Genomic DNA, 19,895 nt, shown 5'->3' on the forward strand with positions numbered 1-19,895 from the left:
GTCCCAGTAGTTCACCCAGAGAGCCAAAATCCATTTTATGGCCTGTCAGGTAACTTTTAAAAATTAGGTAGAGGTGGCAAAAGCCTACAGAATAACTCAGAAAATACAGGGTTTTGTCATGGAGCTCTGCAGCTATGAGAGAACATTCCAGTATGAGAGTCAGCATCTTTTGAATGGATCACACATTTAAGTGATAAGGATGTATTTTCTTTTGATCTCTATAAAATGCTGATAAGCACAGAAAGGAAGAATAGATAACAACTCTTCACTGTATTTGCTAATACAAGTGCTGACAGCATCAAAGCATCCTAGGGAATGTTAGGTTCAAGAAAGCACTTTTTCCACGCGAGATGCAGTTTTGTGGAGGAAATCTGCCAGTTTGCTGTGAATGCTAAATTGCTCAAGAAATAACAGGACAAGTTAATGAAGGAAAGATCCACTGACAGCCATTAAATGCAACAACTGCATCCTTTGACCCAGTAAGTCCCTCAAGATGCAGAGCAGTGGAAACTATGAAAGCATCAGCGTAAATTTTCTCTGTACTTTACACCACTGACTATTTTCAGATACCGGGTTAAATGAACCTCTGGTCAACTATTTTATTTACGGCCTCATGACATTACCTCAGACCTTCATTTGACCTATATATATAACAAATGTAAGAGTGACCTTACCTACAGTGATTGAGAAAGAAATTCACAGAGAAGGCTCAGGGTAGATGAAAGACACTATTTTTTTTCTTTTAATTTTACTTAATTCTGAGAATGATGTAACAATTAGTCATCTATGAGGGCATGTCAAAGAAAGGTCAAAATTTCAGTTCAGTCACACTAAACTGATGACTCAGTCAAAGAAACCAGATACTGCTGCCAACTCCTACAACGTTACTGTGGACTTCTCAATACTTGGTAATATCTTAAAACTGTGGATGCCAGAGTTATGCGATTACCTCACATTGTAAGAGGTGTTTTCAAACTTTTCTCCACAGTCATTAAGACTAGAAACATGGACAACAACAGAACCCCAACAAGAAAAAAAACTAAACCAAACCAAAAAACCATCACACCAAACCACACCACTTTATTTGTAAAATAAGAAGTAGCATTATTTTCAGTTGTTTCCCCCCCACCACACTGGTACTGGCAACAGTGAAAACCAGGTTAAACATGGAAAGTCCCATATGTGTCCCATACACTGAAACACTGCGTCACCCCAGATGAAAAAGATGAAGAACATGAATGAGAATGAGAGAGACTTGCTGAAGTGAAAAAGGAGAAAAAGTGCAGAAGAAATAAAACCAGAATATTTATACTTTATGTAAAAAGAAACTAAACAGTTAAGGAAAAAAAAGGACACTGTTGGGTTCTAAAAGGATTCTGCTCGACAAAATTGCTATCTGACATTACTTAATTAAGACTTCCAATTCCATAAGTCAGATGGCACAAAGAGGACCCACTGCATATGATAATTATATATTTTCAATTTCATTATGTAACTTAAAGAATATCACAAAGGGAGGGTTTATAATGGAAAACGTGATCAGACAGCATTGTGCTTTGGAAGAAAGGTTCCTATCAAATCTGAATTAAAGCCACCAAAACATTAAAAATTATTAACATTAAAAGCAATATTGTTTGGCTAAGGCTTAAAATATAACAAATGTCCTTACTTATACAAAAAAAGTAGGCAGGTTATGCAGAAATAATTACCATACCCATCAACAAAATGTAAACAATAATGACTTAAAGATTTAATCTTTCATTTAAAAGTATTTAATGTAAAGAATCACTGAAGGCTCCCTGCGGGTAAAGGAAAATTAGACGAGTCATTAACTGTCTGCAGATGAACAAACCAAACTCCCTCCTGCACACCCAACTCTGCTGATGCTGAAGTGTCCATGCTGCTGAGTTATGTTTCAGTCCCATGTGAGTTTGCTTACTTCCAGTGTTGGGAAATGTCCCAAGGAAGAGTCTTCACTTTTCTCCCATGTGCTATGGGCACTGCAATAGAGGTATTTCTAGTTTTTTTTAGCTTAAGTACCCTTTGCCAATACCGTTTCCTAAAATACTAGAGCATGCATAAACACCTATAGGCATATACACATATTTTTAAAAAAACCCAACCAAACACAGCCATATTTATACTCAAAAGACTACAAACATATATACTTTAAAGCCTCCTATAGTTGTTTTTTTCTGTTAGTGTGACCAAAAGGCTAAAGGAAATTCAGTACACGTAGGAGTCCCACGGGTCTCTTCCACTTTGTCCTTCTGCAATTGTACTAAAATCTTGTCTGGAGTCTCTCTCTCTCAAGGCATCTGGAGTTGACACTTCTCCTATTTATCCAGCTAGAGAAAGGTCCCCTGCTTCTTCCCTGCCAATACCATGAAGAATTTAATGTATCAGCAGGGACTCGAAGCTTGAAACTCAATCCAGTATTTTCATAAAACGATTCACAGACTTCACTGACTTTTTAGACTTAAGAGCAAAGGGTTTCCATACAGCAATCTGGGGCTAGATTAATCCACTCATGTTTCCAGCAGTGGGGTAGGGAGAAAGAGCACCATAACATGCAGCCACCAAACTGATTTTAACATATAGAGATGGGATAGAAATCCCTGTTAGAGTCCCTCCGTACCTTCATATAATATCATAACAGCTATTTAATGCCTCCTATGAAATAAGGAGGGATGAACCAAGCAACAAAGAGCAAATTAAGGAAATAAAATAAAACAGGAACCAAGGAAAAATAAGATAGTGGTTTTTTACTTTACAGGAGGGGGAGGGGACAATGGCTTGGAACTTAATCTTACTCTATACCAATACTCTAGATAATATGGGGAAAAAAATCAGAGGAGGATTGGGATCAAAGGAGAATTCAGGTGCAAAGCTGAATTGATCCAGCTTTTCATAGCTAAACAAGATGACAGGTACTTAACACAGAAGGAAATCCTATTCTACAACTTATACTAAGGAATTTTTCAAATGCTTAGCAATAGTTCCACTTTCATTATACCGTCCAATAAAATAAGCATCAGCAAGGCTAGTTATTCTAGATTTGCCTTTTGAGAATGGACTATTTTGTGCTTGTTACTACTCTATTAAATAAAGGCATTTCTATTACTTCTCAAGTGCTTTTTTTAACCAGAAATCCAACAGAACTGCTGTTCTTCTATATAGAGTCTTAAATAATATCAAGTCTCAAATAATCTTAAACATCCTTTTAATTCTGAGGGCATCCACTGTTATGATCCTAAAATCTGTTTTCGTCTTCCAAATTCTGAATCAAGGTCAAAAACATAACACAGAGAGTTGAGATTTATAACTTTCAGTCTTCGATTCATCAGAAATATTTGACATAAGCAAGAAATGGGTTATAGACAGTGATCCAGAAGCACAGCAGAAAATAAAACCGTATGACAAAACCCTTGGTTTACACATAAACATGCATTGAGGATGGACACCAGAAATATGACTTGCACATAACAGGAATACAGTTTCCACTATCAGAAAGAAAATATGCATCTTCAAAAGTCATAGACAGAATAGATTAGTTCACAATCTCTGAACACCCAGTAGGATGCCAATAGACTAGAATAAACACTGAAGTTTCTGCAACGTTTTCTTCTTTTCTGGAAAAAAAGTTCAGGATTGTGCACCCAGATACAGTGTTCCAGTTTCCACATATGGCAAGTCATCTACAGGAAATGTTACTTAAAAAAATTCAATCAGTTACCAGTACCTGTCCTTTCTTTGTCTTCTGAATATTGTATATTCTTGCTAAAAATACTTTACATACTTCACAATACTTCACAGTGGTTTTAGGGGGAGTATACTCATAAGTACACTGACGAAAGATTCCTAATTATTAACTTAAATGTAAATGAACTAAAAAAGAGTCACAGACACTAATATTAAGTACTGTTTATTTCTGGGCACATGTAACATTCTTCTGAGATATTAATGTGAATCAACATTTTTTTATATCAGGTTCCATGTCATAATAAATGTATAATTATCTGTAAAGCATGTTCTCAAGTGCAAAAATACTTTTAAAAGTATATATAACAAGAGTTCTTTTTTATTCCTACAGCCTTAACAGTTTGCTTTTAATGAAAACAAACAGGTTTAGATGACAGCATACATCACTATTGAGTTTGGTTCTCAAACCTTCGTGCCTAACTCCTGACTCCTTTGTGCCTGACTCCTGTAGAGTCAATCAAAAGCATCTTGCTCCCAAAACAAGTATTTTTTTTAATGACTAGAATCAAAGACCATTTAACTAAATGCTACTTCATTTTCTCTAGTCATCAACATTATTTTCTTCCTAAATAATATATAATGCTTTCATGCTCACTCTACAACCAAGTTTCAAAAATATACATACATGGTTTTCAAAGCCTTATCAGGGAAGCTTCTTCCTAGTCAGTTAGGTTGCCTCAATCATTCCTTTGACAACATTAAGGATTATGTCAACCAGCGATCAGGAACCTGTGACGCCAAGGACTTACTCTCACATAGCCTTTAGTCACACTTGCTTGTTTTTTTCATGTTTTTATCAAGCAATATTAAGATGCATATCACATTGGGCTTGTTAAAATGTGTTGCCTACAATTATCAGCTACAAAGAATGAAAATTCAGAGGCAGCTGCTACTATCAAACAAGGAAAATAGAAACCTTCTCTTCTTCTTCTTTCTGCATCTTCAAAATCAGAGCTCTGCGGAGCTTTTGGAAAATTTACTTTCAATTAAAACTGAAGTTGAACGTCAGGCTACAAGAAGTAGGTTCTTCACTAAAATATTTATGACTGTCAGGTTTATCACAGCATCGGAGTCAAAATTCTTAGTAGTGAATTTATTTCGCTTCATTTAAAGCTTTAACTTATCTAATCTTACTAACTACCTACCACTGAACAATTAAATGATTAACATTCAAGAACCCTAATACTCTAGGTCTGCCTTTTTGGTCAAAGACTTTATTACAGCACCAGGGTGTTACTGGTTGAAAGGTAAAGTCCTGGTTATTGAGAATATTCAAAGAACTGAATGCCAAGACAAGAAACTGCTGAAAAGCAAAAAAGAATGAATAGCCCAATAAGCACTGTTTGAAGATGAAGAAAAAGTATATCCTCTGTAACCACAGAATATCACATTTAACTTGGAAGCTATTCTGGATCCTCACACCCAGAGAGTCATCCAACACTGCTTCATGAACAAGCCATAGAGCCTCCTGATGGCAAAGAACTGGCTGGATGCAAAGGCAAAAAATACCTTTCAGACAGGTAAAATCTAAGCTATAGTATTGAAGAGTCTGTGGCAAAACAACTCCTCACCTCCACAACAACACTCTGGCTACGGACAGCAATTTTTTTTTTTTTTTCAGCTTTATGGGAAATCTCGATTTCTTCGGGAATCTTGTCTTACCCTGCGAGGGATGTGACTCCCATTTTTCTGCCTGTATGGAAGGACAACCTTATTAAAAAAAACCCACAACCTTTTAAACATTAACTTTGGACTAAGATTTTTCATTTTGTGGTACAGATGATCTAAGATGGAAATGACCTAAATCAGTGCTGACACAAATTATTAAAAAAACTCAAACGGGAAGGAAAAAAACAGTGGAAGAAGATGCTTTAGTAAGTCATAAAGGTAAAGAGGAGCAACAGCCCTTCACTTTAATTCCCCATTTTGTGAATATCTGTATTAAAAAAATGGAATGCTTTTGTCTAGATTATAAAACAAAACTCCTTATTATAAAACTCAGTACAATATGATAATTATGCTTAATGCTTTCAGCAGAAAAACAAGACAACTTTGAGATTCATGCAGGAAAGATGTGAAGCCAACCATGATGCCAAAATACATTTTTAATATTCCTACAAAACAAAAACAAAGCAAAAAAAAAACCAAAAAATATTTCATGGCAACTTTCTATGTCATATTTATGCAGCAATCAAGTATGACTTTAAAGCCACCATTAACATAAACAGTAGGAAATTATATTTAAGGCTATTGCCTAAGTGTAAGAAAACATGGAATTCTTAGTAGTGCTTTTGAACATAGTAGAGTACAGATCTCTTTCCTAATGGAGCTATGAGCAGTAAAGAGATGAAAGACACTCCTTAAAAGAGGAAGGAAGAAAAAAAATTACCTTTAGTCCCTTATAGTTTACATTACTTATTGTATTTATAGGTTGTGTAAATTACTACCACTTAAAGTAAAGCATTAGTTCCTAAGGGAAAGCATGAAGGGCACACTTCCTTCGCTTAAGTGTTTTGGGTAAGTAATATGTTTACATTGCCCCAAACAGCTTTTAACTTCAATAATTCTACCTCCCCTTTACAAAACAAATACATTCCTGAATAGAGTCAAAAGGATATCTGTAAATTAAGAGTATTTTCCTGGTTCAGCACAATGTTAATGGGATTTCCATTTGTTTCCTGTTTGAATTTTAAGGAAGGATTTTTCTGACAAATGCATCGTTGTTATTTCTGAGTATTGCCCCCAAAAAAGTTAAGGAGTTATGTTTGCCAGACCCTCATCCATGTGAGTGACAGCAGCTCTATTCACAGACCTCCACACTATGAAAATCCATCTGGCTGAAACGTTCTGATGTGCATTTAGTTCATTTATATGGGTTATGCAGTTTAACCTCACACCTAGTATTTTCATTTTCTTTCTTCATGAATTCACAGACACACAAACTATACTGCAGCCATCAAAACCAATCACAACCAGCCACCACAGAGATTTCAAAAGCGTGCTTTGCCCTGAGGAGCTAAGCTAGCAAAGTAAAACTGGTTTTAAAACAGAATACTTGCAGCTAATGCATATCCTTTCAGCAACACACACATACCAGGTTAAATTAGCGATACTAGGTCAGCTTGCAGTTATTTCCTGTCCCCTGTCCCCCCCAGTGAAAATATAAAAAGCAAATGTTTGAATCAAGATGAGATCCACAGAAAGGTTTCCAACTGTTGACTGCTGAAGGCCATAAGAACAGTCTCTGGAACAGAGATGAGATCTCCACACTCTTTGCCTTGAGCAAAATAATGACGTCAGGGCCAACCTCCCTTTCCCCACAACACAAAGAAGACTGAACAGCAGAATAGGTTGATACTCCAGTAATTCCCTTTTTTTTTTTAATTTGGAAAAAATAAGGGTGCAGTCATTTATCTGCAGGAATTGCCTCCACTCCAGGCCTCCTGAGTGAGTGCGAAAAGTGTGAAAACTTCATGGGGAGCAGGTTTATTCCCCTGAATGTCCTTGTCATGGACCATTTTCTCCTCAAGGAGATGCAGTAGCTGAAACACACCTATGCATCTTCATCTAGCATTTTAACATCTCTACTCTGTGAAACTAGGAAGAGACACACAGACCTACATTTTTTAAAATTTACTTTAAATTTTTTACTTTAATCAAAATTTACTTTAAATTTTACTTTAAAATTTACTTTAAAAATAATATAAACACATTGTATTTTCACAGCAATATTAAAGCCTATACAGACAGGTCTGATTCCCCCCATACTCAAATGTGTCTGGGGACTGGATCAAGAAATCCATGCGTGGCCAAGATGCCCTGCTTGCAAGTCACTACTTGCTTTTTGGAGGCTTTCGTTTTGCCTTGCAATCAGCCTCTTTCAGCTGTATTTGGTCCCTCAGCTACATCATCTCTGCTCCCTCCAACAGTTATTCTCACTTCCCATGCTGGCAGCTCTCCCTCCATGACCCATCCCACCATGGTTTTTAAAGGGCTGTACCAGTGGCTCTTATCTTTGTTCCCTTTCCTGTGGAAATTGAAATGTCTTGAAACTTTATGCCTCCAAACAGCAGCTAAGGAAACTGGTTATACCTAGTGTGCACTTACTCCTTAGCTCTGCTTACTGGGGAGCCACTGGATTCAGCAGCTCATCTATTCACAGACAGATGGGGGAGTTCATCCACCCCAGTACCCTCGCAGAATCAACGTGTGGGAAGAGGGACGTAAAAATAGTTACAAGGATACAAACAGCTTACAAAACCACACAAGTTTTTGAAAATAATCTTTAAATTGCACAGAGATAAATTCCCCAGATCATTCCTATATCGGCACTACTGACCAATTTAGAAATCTTTACTTAAAAGTATTCAACAGCTTTATAGCTTTAAGATTACAATAAAAGGAGGGAGGATACTTATTGCTCTTTTTACTTTCATAGTGTAGTTTTAACCCCTGTTCAAATTGATGTTCAGAAACAAAGGGTTTGGCTAAAGCATACATTTTCTACAGTATTATTTTTAGCTTGCTTAACACTGAAGGAATTCACGACAAGCTCTCCACAGCATGGAACAACGTTCCCACCAGTCTCTCTGTTACAAATTAATGAAAAGCTGGCTACTCATTCTCTGCCTGAAGGCATCTACCATGCATCATAAACTTCAGTCCTGGGCACTGAGGAGCAGATCACGGTACAACCTTACCCAAAAAGTCCAAAGGAAGCTTTCTGCTTCACATTTGTTGCAGCAGATGACCTCTCGAGCCTTCTACACAATTAATGCTCGTGTCCTCTGCTCTTCTCTTATTACCAGACTTTTCCAAAAGCGTCACATATTCAGAAGAAATTGAGAAGTTCTCTGATCCTCTTTGAAACACAGCATGTAGCACAATCACATGTATTTTTAACTGCCACGCTCCACCACTGAAATGTAATGCTGAGTTTGACAGAAAGAATAAGAATTGAGTATTTGCAAAATTGCATCAAAAAGACTCAGTGGTGATCTCTGCATTAAAACCCCTGCTCTAAACAAAATCTATAAGGCATTTTAGCTGTGTACTTTGGAACAATGCCTAGGAAAAAAGGCTACAAAGAACACCCCCACCCAAACCACCGCTCTTTGACTGGTATTTATCAACAGCAAAGCAAATATAAAATTATAATATGAAATCCCATGGCTACAAATAAAAAAACACCAAACAAAAGCAAAACACTAAAGCAATAACAAAAATGTTATATATTCTAAGCAATTCAACTGCTCCTGATTGTGTCAATAGGAATAACTTTATGCTATTACTGGCTACTATAGAACAATTTAATTTTGAAACACTAAAAATACTTATATACAGTTTTAATACTACACAGAATTTGATCTATTTGGCCTATAAACCTTGCCAGTCAGAATTCTCTGTTTCTAAAGAAAAGGGACATTTTACAATTCAAAATAAAGTAGAGCCAAGGGATTGTAATATTTTAACTTAAACATTGTGTGAGTTATTAGATAATAGTACAAGCAATTTATTAAAAAAAAAACACACAACATTTTAAGTCATCATTTATGATCGCTAGGATAGAAAGCATTAGCCTATCTGCCAAAACCTGTGGCTTGCTTTTGACTTCTGTAACTCAAAACAACACTGATAAATGTGCAGAGGAAAGACTCGTAAAACATTTTCCCTTTAAGTTTGGTATTTCATAGCCGGCCACTTATTGGCCCCACCTTTCCCCTGCCAACCAGGTCTTTATTCTCCTCTCCAGGAGGAGCTTCCCTTTCCCCAGTTCAAGCTCTTCTAGGTATGCAGTTCCAAATAATGCGTAGTAGACAGTGACACGGTCTAGTGCAAACTTGCAACTTCCAGCGTAGAGTTGCAAACTACACATACATAGTTTGTACTACTCCATGCAACCTAGCAAGCAGGAAGGACAAATGAGTCATCCCCTACGATCCTTCTCACCATTAAGGGTCCTAACACAATCTATGAAGAAATCACACAAAACAGAGAGAGATATTTCATCAACTTCTGGAGGAGTGAAGTCTGAATTATTTTAATTAAAATTTATAGTGTTTGTCTGCTAATGGAAAACACGCATCTGAAATAAACCCTTATACGGTAAAGAATTCCTCAGCTATAGAAAACTAATTAAAGCAAGTAGTTCCATGAGCTCTGCTACTAATGAAGCTTATTTTTGTCAGATTTGTGCTTCACAGTTGATCAAGACTTCTGACAGGATGTTTTCCAATCCCTTCTCCAACTGGAGACCAATTTTGTAAAACAGAGGTATCCTGTTAGCTTTGAGAAGTTTGCCTTTCTGTTGATGGCTGAAATCAATCGGCTAAACAAAAAAAACTACACAAAGAAGCACCTATAGATCCCACCCTGGAAACTTAACAGCCAAGGGAAGACAACACCTTGTAGGAAGACTGTACAAAAGACACTTGCTGGCAGGAAGGGCTACGTGCAATGCACGCTAATACCACAGAATGATGTGGTTTCCTCCTAACAGAGGAGTGAACAACTGAATAGGACTCAGACTTTTTTTCTTTGACAGGCCACACAGACCATGACACACCGGCCTCTCTGCTGAACTTCTACCACCACTCACCATCTCATGCTCAACACACTTGCATTTGGCAGCGCGGCAATGGCCAGCCCTTCCCACCTCATCATAGCGCTGCTATACGTTCCTAACCTGCCACAGTGCTACACCCAGGTTGTCCTTTCCAGTAGTCTATGCCAATAGCCAAAAGGGGAGTAACAGAGCATTTGATAAACCACAGAGAGGCAGATATGGCTGGCTGACAGGGCAACACGCGAGACACAACTGGACTGCCAGGGCACTTAGAGAGAGTCCGCTTACAGGCCACACAGATTGAGTCGCAGTTCAGATCCAATTCACCATCAAGCAAAAGGATGGACTTTTTTTTTTTGGAACTAAAACCAAATGTTTGGTATTTTAAATTCTAAAGCAAGTATGTTCCTATTTAACTGAAATTTTACATAACATCTTGTTTCTCAGCCTCGCCAGCTGTTCATTAACATGTTTCTCAAAGATGCTGTAATAAAATTGCCTTCGTTATTCTCAAATTTTTATATGAAAATAAAAGGAAAAGCCATAAAAATAGAGCTATTACAAGTGCTTTTAGCACAAAAATGCCTGTGGAAATATCTTTCATCAAATAATAGTATTCACCATTAATGACTATGTACAGCATAAAAAGGGAGGAACTTCAGTAATATACTACTTATAGAAGTTATCATCACTTCCAGAACTACAATTCGGTTCCTCCTTAATTTATAGATGTCACCTAACCTATAATATATGAACATAGACATTAACCAGTCCTCACAGAACCTCGGTTAATTAAGGAAATCTTAAGTCAGTTTTACTGGTGACAAAAAATTTAGTGCCTGGGCCACAAAGTAGATGGCGGTGCTTTCACAGTGTTGTGATACTGACTCTTCCACCAGAGCACTGTCAAACCTTCCAAGACCAAAACGACATGAAGTCTTCAGTAAAGAAGAACACAGAGGCTGGCAGAATGGTTGATATATGGAAAAGTCAACAAGGAACCATTTATCACAGCAAAACCTAGTGGGCAGCCCATTAAATGGCAGATCTCTGACAATCAAGGAAATGTTTTTTCTTCACAATGTTTATTTGAGTTACGGAATCATTGCAGCAAGACATTGAACACAATGGAATGACAGACCCACTACTCATTATTTAAAACACAAATGCTTAGGTGCAATCTTTAGCTAAGGAGGTTCCTAAACCACTAATTAAGGGACCTAACCATGGGAAAGAATCACTATATATATTTCATGCATTTCTTACATTTTTCCCCCCAAACAGCTTAACTAGCAGCCTTTGGAGAGAGTGTGGAACTAAATGGATGCTTGGCCTGACCAGAACATGGCTATTCTTCTGTTCTCATGAAATACTGGAAGAGACGCCAAATACCAGATGAAGGCAGGCAAACCAACAGGCACAAAATGTACACAGACACTAGACTCTTATTACCCTCCAGCTCACAAACAGCATTAATCACCATTTCTGCAAACAGCATAATATAATGTAAGACACCACAGATTTGGACAGAGTCATGTATAATCATTCTGAGAAACAAAAATTACAAATGAGAAAAATTATTTTACCTCTCTCATATGTGTGATTTCATTCGCTACTGGGAAACAAGCCATGATCCACAGCCAACTCTCAAACAGGAAAACAAATAAGGTACAACAGATTTAAAAGCTGAGCCTGTATTCCACAAAGAGGTTAAACATTGGTCTACTTTTAGAAAGCTTTTCTAATTCAGTGGAAATCAAGACTGGACAAGTGGACCCTATATCTGAGGAATGCCTCAGTATAGTACATAGATCCTTCCCAGTGTAAAGAGTGAAAAGTCATTTAGCCCAAGAGTTCTGTCCCCTTCGTGACTTAAATGTTACTTTTCTTTCAGTTAATTATTAGATTTCCATGTAGATCTACAGTCCCTTCAGATTTATCTGCAAGCCTGTAAACTGGCAAATCAAATCCAGCTGCACAGGAATGGGGTGGATTAGGTGGTGTTTTGTGAGTTCATTGGTTTGTTTGTTTTTTAGTGGTACGGTACTTACTGTATAAATTACAATGCAAGAAGAAAAATTACATAAAAAGACATTTTTCACAACTTTTTCTAAAAATGAGGGTGATATTAAATCTAATATCCTTTCTATTGGGAAAACATCAAACCGGCTAAGATTTCATTTTATCACAACCTCTTCGTCATGAAATAGGATTTGCTTCTTTTCACAGAATTTGCTGCTCAAATTCTGTTCACTGCTATGCTCGAGAGCCATCAGGAATGACAATAATACTTCAGCCCAGAAAACTAGAATGACTTAGATGCCTATAGCAACTGAGATTCCCTGATCCCCAGTTAGGTGACATATAAGAACCTGTTCCTTCCACTAAACCAAAATAAAATTGTTGACAACAGTTTTCAGACAACTACTTTATTTATTAAGGAAATAAAAAAAGTACAGATTGGTCCAAATAGCTGAGAATGTTTCAACCTTCTTTGGGCAGAGTTAACTTTAGTCCCATGGTTACCTATATCTTCCTGTTTGTTGGTTCTGGTCACAAGCAAGTCTACTGAAAAAATATACCACCTTACTGCTGTCTGGTGTAAGATTTTTCCAGAAGAATGCTCATTCCTGAGCTGCTACAAGAGCTGGTTTCAAGAGCCAGTTAGTTTCCCTTTACTCAAGTTGTTCCTATAGTAGTAAAACTATAGGACAAGATAGAAGAGACTTCAAAAGATCTTATCTAATGCCTACTGCAAGATACAATCAGATTCAGTTTGTTCCTCTTTGAGATTTTTTTGTCTCTAACCTGTTTCTGGAAACCTGTAATCTCAAAAGCTATTCCCCAACATCTTTAAGTCAGCTATTTCAGTGCTTAACGATGCACACTAAGGAGTTATTGAGAATATGTAGAGGGCTAAATCACATAATAGCTGCAGGGTATTAGGCAGCTACCACAGAAACCTGCATACTTAAAAGACAGTTCTTACATTTCTATTACCCTTCCCAAGTCATACCACTTTTTTCTGCCCTCCTCTAATGGCGGCAGCATCACCTACAAAGCTTTTCACTTCCCATGAGATGTCTCTCCCACAACCCTTGTTTTTTCCCTGTGAGATGCAACAAAGTCACTTCTTTCAAAATTTTCTTGTGGTTCATATTACCAAAGCAATTTATTACAGCTGCTTCCTTAAGACACACTCCAAGATGTCTTTGTCCTTTAAAAGAAGGAAGAAAAAAATGGAGAAAAGAGCTAATATCCCTAAACTGCACAGGGTCCTCTACCCGACACCTCATAAGTGCTAAGCAGAGAATAATAGCTATGTCCCCTCTTACATGTGACATTCCTTGTTCACACATCTCAGATTGTATTTGTACTTCAACTATGAATCTCAGTTTTTTGTTGGCTACACTACCTTAGCTTTTTACTCCTCCTTCAAACCTTATGCAAAACATAGCTGGTTGCACTTACCTTTTGGAATTTCAACTTGTCGTGTTTGGACGGTCTCTCCAAATTGTCAAGACAACTGCTTTTCAACCAACCTTCTTCCCCACATGGGATCCCTTTAAAGTTTCCAGTGGAGGCACAGGGCCCTGTGTAATGAAGTTAGCCCTACTGATAATAGGCTTGCTTTTTTAGTTGCCCTTCATGACTCCTTATAAGAAACCAGTGGATTCACAGGGTCTGCAGGACACAGCTTAGAAGTCTTTTACCATCATCACGCTGAACTTCTCTTGAATTTCAACATGCTAATAATGCAAAATCCCAGCTTGCTGTAGTCCAGAAATACATTCTCTGTACTCTACTAGCCAAGTGCCTAATACAAATACAGAGCAAAGCCCAAACAGAAGATACACTGGACCTATCTGCAATGCTCTCTCAATTATCAGTGACCCACTAACAGCTACACTTTACATCTTTTCTTAGCTGTTTGTGTGTTTGCTCTGTAACAATTTCATGGGGAGTTCCCCAGCCATTTTCTATAAATGGTATGTGAGTGTCAAGAACATGCAGTCAAAACCAAGTAAGTCAATATACCTCATCCATCTACCACTCATCTTTTATCTACTTGGCTAGCTATACTGCCAAGGAAGGAAATTAAAATTGTCTGCCACAGTTTGATTTTGACAAATCTTTACTGGCTGCTTATCAATTTTATTATCCCAAAGGTCCTTATAAAGCAACTGTTTAATAACTTGTTAAAAATTGTGTGGGGATTAAGTTTTCATTGACCAGTTTAGAATTCCTTTCCTCTTTAAGATTTTATTGACTGGCTTACAATTCCCTTCATTTTCCCCAGCACCTTTAAAAAAAAGTAATATATATATGTAGAAAGAAAGAAATACGGAGTCTAGTTTTACATTTGCCCTTCCCCAGTCCTCTGAATAATACCCTCCTGTCTTCCCAAAGACTCTCTGAAGATTCGGACTAAAGGATTCCTGACAAAGAAGAAAAGGACAATGCCTATTTTTTGGTTTAGCAACCTCCCAGCTCTTACCTGAGCACATCAAGCTATTCAAATCAGTGAAAGAGCAAGTTTATCACACAGTATGCTGACTTCTCTGGAGAGGATAGAGAGAAAATGATGATAAATGGGCTTTACTAAGGGTTATTCCTGGCCATCTAGATAAAAAAAAAAATTCACTAGTTTGCTGCCTGAGGGGATATCGGTGGGTCGATTTAAGAAAATTATAAAGATAATAGGAAAAAAATAGCCTAAGCCACTAACCATATTGCTTGCCTTCAAAAACCAGTAGAAGGCAAATAGAAGAGACTGGTTAAACCCATGTTTAACAGCGCGCTTCTGAACACCTCAGTAAACCCCTCTGGCCAGATTTGGTAAGCAGGGGCCTGCTCAGGTATTGACTGCACTGCTGGGAATGTGCAGGAAGCCAGTGTCTCCATCGTTCCAGTCTGAGGCACTCCTTATTGCTATAGCAGGGGACTATTGTGCTAATGGAAATCCCTTGCTAGCTCTCAATTGCAGTCAGCACTGCCTCTTTCCTGCCAAGTTTTCCCAAAACATGAGTGCCTAAAAAGGCCTGTAGTTAAGAAATTCTCCGTAAGCCTGGGAGGCAGCTCACCCTGTCAGGGACGGGAGAGACACAAGCCATTCTGACAGCCTGCCAGGACACAGAGAATAGCAGGAATAGCAAGAAGGCAATCTCTTTTTTCCTGTACCTGCCTTGAAGTAAATGGAAATGTCAGGTTACCTAGATGATAGGCTGAACAATGCATTCAGCACATGAAGAAGATGTTACTCCACTAATGTGTTGCTATGCACTAATCAGCTTATGTTGGCCCACAAGCCTTTTGTCATATTTTCTCTCCCCTTTCCAGCTGAGGAGGGGCATGACAGAGTGGTCCTGGTGGGCAGCTGGCAGGGTCAACCCACCACACAGTAAAATATCTGTACCTGTTCTTCTACTATGGTCAGCTTTAGGCCTGTGAGAAGTACTGCACAATTTCAGTTTGCTGTTTTCAATGCATATATGGGACTGAAGAAAGGAGAAGGCCTCATATCTTCTAGATGCTAGCAATACAGTGATGTATCTCATCAGACAGTAGAGCACTAAAGCAATTAAGAGACTTACCGAAAACCCAGTCAGAAGAACTGTATACTAGCATACTTGAGAGACCCCAATAACATATAAGCATGAAGGAGGACGGCATCAGCAAATTTCTTATCCCCTACTCCTCACAAATGTCCATGTTTCAGTAAGTTCAGAATTTGAATATTTTTTTTTTTGCCAGCAGTAACTACTTATCATGCAACAAAGACATGGCTGAAATCAACCATGCCTTTACCATGACATCTTAGAGCCATTCAGAAGCACAGCTGGCAAGGATTCTTGGTCCACATTGGCAAACATTGATTTAGATAAGAAGGAATCCTTCCATTGGGTTTTGGATCAAAACTTTACTGAGCAGGATCAAGGTTATAATACCTGTATTGGATTTCAAGTACACTGGACTGAATTGAACAAATTCTTTCTGATTTATAAGGTTATGTAGGAGAAAGAAAACACTTTTCACAGAACACAGGAGCTGAAGGAATTAAACCGGACAATCTCTTACTAGTTTAAGAAAAATGAGAGACATACTGACTTGGCTGACTCTGATGAATCCTCTGTTTGGGAGCGACGTGCTTCCACTGTGCTTCCTTGCCGTGTGTCCAGGTACACGCCACACTGCCTTGGCCGGTTCCTTCAACTGTTCTGTACAGAACGAAAGGTAACACAGGGCTGAGCTTAACACATCCATCTGGAGTATACTGTGGGGAAAGTCAAGCCAAATATTTAACAAAATTAACAGCTACCTTTCTAGTAACTTAAAAAATATGCACCTATAATTCATATGACAACAAAACATCCTAGAAAAGAAAAAGTGCCTTGACCCACAGCCCATTCCATATTTTCCCCTTCTACAATATATAGCTCTTCATTGTGTATTTGTTTGCACAGGACTTAAATAAACACTTTGTTTAAATAAATCCTTCAGTCTAGAAGGATGCTTTATAGCTCCCAGTTTAAACAATTACAGTGGTGCATACTTGACCAATGGATTGCCTTAGCATACCTTAACAATTCACAAACTTCCAGAGGAAACATAGAAACAAAAATGCCAGTGTTTGAACTAAACAACAGCAAACTGAAGAGTAAGCACCAGCATTTAATTTTACTGCATAACAGTGATTCCAATTGATTCAGTAGTACTTTTCCTACAGGTGTTCTAAAACCAGTACCAATTTCTTCTCCTTTGTAAATGCTAGGATCATTTAGTTCAACACAAAAATGCATTTATCTGACCTGAACAGAGATGAATGTCTTTAATATGCTTTTGTCAGACAAACCCTATTTTCATATACTTAAAATATTTTCATTACCCCAATTAACACACATTTATGCTACATATGAAGTACAGCAAACTCATGTTTCTAAGGACATGGTAATTCATTAGGGAAAAAAAAAAAAAAAAAAAAAAAGGAGTTTTGAATTATACACCTTCCCCTCCCAAGCTGTCAATAAATTCAGTCTTCTTCATAATTATTCCTTTTTCTTAGGATCCCAGTTTTTAGTACTGGTTGGCTGTAAAAGTTCTCTAGAATAGCACCACAATTTCCTTTATCTAAGGCAAATGAAACTACATGCATACATATGCAGCGGATGTTACATCCTTACAAAAATAAACCAAAAGCTGATAGCTCCCCTTCAGGAAAATAACTTATCAGTCTTCAAAAAGAAGAAAGGAATATACTTTTGATGATTTCACAATACAGCCTGGCACCATATGTTTAATTTGTGTTGGGTTTTTTTCTATTTTTGTTTTTACCTACCTCTTGAAGGACTAGAACAAGCTCTATTATGCATGAATTCGGAAAGTACAAGTCAGCCAAAAGTCACAAATCTCTCAGGATAGACATGTCCATCTGTCATTTCACAGCAGGAGAACAATAGCAGCTTCAACATAGACACAACAAGCTCACACAATCCTTACACAGCCAGACAGAAAATCTGCCTTAGCTGATAGTTAGCTGCCTTTGAAACTCCAGACAGATGTTCCTGTGGAACACCAGGATCAATTACTGCTTTCTTGTTTCTGTATTTTCAAATTCCTCATTTGTTCATAGCAACCAAAATATAGTCCGTTTACTGCTTGTAATCTCTACAGAGTTTTGGGAAAATCAGAATTCAGAAGCAACAAAACTCGAGACATAGAAGCATAGAGTACACTAGTCTTTAATCTGCAATTTTTCCACTGTTGGGGCTTATTTTAGAAGTAAGCAATCCAGAAAGCTTGACATAGACTGTGCTTGTATTCCTATAATAATCTTGTAGAACTATGCTCAGCAGCCTCCAATGATCTCCATAAATCTGTGTAACAGACAGCATACTGCATTGCTTCTCTCCTGTTGGAAAAAATCACCTTTTTTTAAAGTTATTTATTTCATATCTATAGATCTCAAAAACAAAAGTTCTAGATAGAAGAAGAATTATTTGTAAAACACTCTAATTTAATCTTTAAGTGGCTAAGCAGGAAAAACTGTCAAAGCATTGGTTGCAGTTCAAGTAAAAAAATGTGTTACTGATAACACTCAATCAATTTACACGTCTAAAAATAATCTCACCAGGCCCATCTGTAAAACTTTTGTTTCAGTATTGTATGTTGGTTTTTTTTTTTCCTTAACAATCAGTCTCATTGGGTTTTGATTACAGCAAATTTGCAACACTGGCTCCTTCACGGTTCCCAAAACAAAATGGGTCCTTTTAAGCAGCAGAGTAGTGCCAGTGCCCCGTGCCCTACTGTAAAATTTGCCTCATTGAGAATAAGCTTCTAAACAAAGTCTGACTGCTAGCAACTGAGGCCTTGAAGTACCTTCAGAAGTCAATGTTGGGATTTAAAACTAAGCAAGCCCCAAATTAAGCAAAAGAATCTCAAACATTAGATAAAGCTAAAGACCAGTTTTGTTCAGGAATGCTACCATCTGTATTTCCTTCTTTCAAGGACTACAAAACAGAGAATGGTAATGGTCCAGGCAAAGAGACAAAATAGAGAAGCTTGGGAAGGAGCAAGATAAAATGCTCAAAAGACAAAGATGGAATGTAAGTATATGAATATTACTGATAGAAAGCATGCTTTATATAAACTTTGAATTCCAAGGTTTCATTTCTAAAATTTATCTGTGCCTCTCCTGGCATTGTATGTAAAGCTCTTCTTGCCAAATTGCTCCCCTTTTTGAAACTATAAAGCAAACTCATTTTCTTTTGACATCCCACTGAGAAGTAGTTCAGTCCCACCTAACTAGCAAAGACAATTAGTCATGCATTAACTCTTAGTCCTTTAAAGTTTGCTGGTAGGAACAGTATACAAAATTTGAATAAAAGAGTATCTCAAATCCCAAGAGAGAGTATGTAGTCAGAGCAGGGGGGAAAAAAAGGCAAAGAAAACTCTTTTAGAGGGGCTTTGTTTTAGTTTGGTTTGGGATGGCAGGGGTTTGCTTTCTCATCTGCATTGAAGCCTGGAATTGCCTGAAGCCACGGATAGCACAGATTGAGCAGGAGCAAGAGAGCAGCTGGAAAAGTCAAAAGGTAACTGCAAAGTCAACTCCTCACCGTTAAGCAACGGAACAAGAGTTAAACCTGCCACAAAGGATAATTACATCAGAAATATCTGCTTTTCACTTATACCAAATTCTGTTAATACAGTGTATATCACTGCTTTTTGTGAAACTGTATCATACCACATAAACCCTGTATTATCCAGTAAGAGCTGCCTTCCTAAACAGCACAATATTTTAAGCACATTACAATTAATTTCTCATTCTGTAGAACAGGCTATATTCTACCCAGTACAAATTCACACTCAAAAAGGTCAATTTCCATTTTTTAGCAAGATAACTGAGCTAACTCAGTTGATACAAAATTATCCTTAAAGAAAATAAAATGTCAGGTCATTACATTTTTCCTATTTTTTCTTACACAAAGGATCCATTAGAACAGGATCTGTGCCTCCAGAAAGCAGAGGTGAGAAATACACTTCAGGTGTGGACATAGAGCACACTGTAAAT

At 37.6% G+C, this 19,895-nt stretch overlaps 1 protein-coding gene across 2 annotated transcripts in view; it reads right to left on the minus strand.

Moving 5' to 3' along the window:
• The window catches only part of LHFPL2 (lipoma HMGIC fusion partner-like 2), a 90,549-nt gene extending 74,002 nt beyond the window's left edge, over positions 1-16,547 (minus strand). The window contains exon 1 of one of the 2 annotated variants that reach the window (XM_014965123.1): positions 16,436-16,547. The gene's annotated coding sequence lies outside the window, so the exon portion shown is untranslated. Of the gene's footprint in view, positions 1-16,431 lie in introns of both variants that reach the window. The other variant, XM_014965124.1, reaches the window with a different exon arrangement.
• Between the last annotated feature and the right edge of the window lie 3,348 nt (positions 16,548-19,895).

Source organism: Calidris pugnax, unplaced genomic scaffold, assembly GCF_001431845.1.
Source record: "Calidris pugnax isolate Ruff unplaced genomic scaffold, ASM143184v1 scaffold273, whole genome shotgun sequence".
Classification (NCBI taxonomy): domain Eukaryota; kingdom Metazoa; phylum Chordata; class Aves; order Charadriiformes; family Scolopacidae; genus Calidris; species Calidris pugnax.